The sequence below is a fragment of the Limulus polyphemus genome, unplaced genomic scaffold, assembly GCF_000517525.1.
Source record: "Limulus polyphemus unplaced genomic scaffold, Limulus_polyphemus-2.1.2 Scaffold7034, whole genome shotgun sequence".
In the NCBI taxonomy this organism is placed as follows: domain Eukaryota; kingdom Metazoa; phylum Arthropoda; class Merostomata; order Xiphosura; family Limulidae; genus Limulus; species Limulus polyphemus.
This window is the reverse complement of record NW_013672644.1, coordinates 12,664-13,953: the sequence shown is the minus strand read 5'-3', so window position 1 is coordinate 13,953 and position 1,290 is coordinate 12,664.

Genomic DNA, 1,290 nt, shown 5'->3' with positions numbered 1-1,290 from the left:
GTGGGTGAAGTGGCATTGTTCTGGTCTTTCGTATGCCAAACAAGTTGCAGTATTCATGGAACACAGCTGATTCAAAGTTACGGCATCGATCCGAATGCAGTTCATATGGCATACCAAATCTGAAGAAGAAATCACTAATAGCCGAAGCTACAGTTGTAGCTTCATGATTTAGTATTGCATATGCCTCAGGACGCTTGGTGAAATAATCCATCACCATATAAATGTACCTGTTTCCAGCACGAGTTTGAACCAAAGGACCAGCAATGTCAATGGTTACTCTCTCCATTGGTGACCCAACTTGATATAACTTCATTGGAGCACGTCCCTTATGCTTAGGTCCCCTTTTAGCACAACATGTTCTGCACCATTCTTTCATATCTTGTCTCATACCTATCCAGTAAAATCTGTGTCATAGGTGACTCAATGTTTTCTTAACTCCAAGATGCCCTCCTGTTACAGTATCATGGGATTGATGCGCACAACTTCCCATAACTTCCTCGGTATAACCGTTTGCCAGGTCATCACTTTTCCATCTGCAGTTTAACATCTCCGGAGAAGAGTACCATCTTCAAGCTTCAACTAGTTCCATTGTGCCCAATAGTTCTTTGTCAGAGGGCTTAAGCTAGACACCTTCTCTCAAGCATGGTGCAAAACACTTGCTTTTAGAAAATCAATTAATGGCTTCAAATCTTGGTCTTTCTCCTGTTCTGCTTTGATATCTATACCTGGTTCCATTTCACCATCATCAACTCCTTCAGTAACATTGACTTCAGCTTGATGACACCTGATTAGTTTAACCTCTCTTTTAACAGTTACCAGAATTTGGCCTTTGTTGTTCCCAAACGTCATTTTATCAAAATTAATTACAAATTTCCTCGGCAGTAAGTAGTCCAATCCTAATATGCATTCATCTTCAATGTCAGCCAAGTATACTTTGTGTCTGTTTTTCATGCCTATGAGCTCAATAGTTACACACAGTGGTCCCCACAACCTTGCAAAATGTCCTGTCATACCACAGAGCTTCTTTACAGCTTCTGGTACTCCTTTGTGATCCAGCATCTTGATACTCACAAGGGTTTGCTGAGATGCAGAATCTGTGACAAAGTTGCACCTTGGGCCATCCAGCTTTCCTGTCACATAGACACTATGTGTGCTTGGCATTTTTCACTAACCTGTTGGGACTTTCACGATGGGGGTTGGTGGGCGTACCTCAACACCAACCACTACTGGTTTCCTTGAGGCTGACTTATTGGTAATATTCTTCTTAACAATGGCTCCTCATATGTCCTT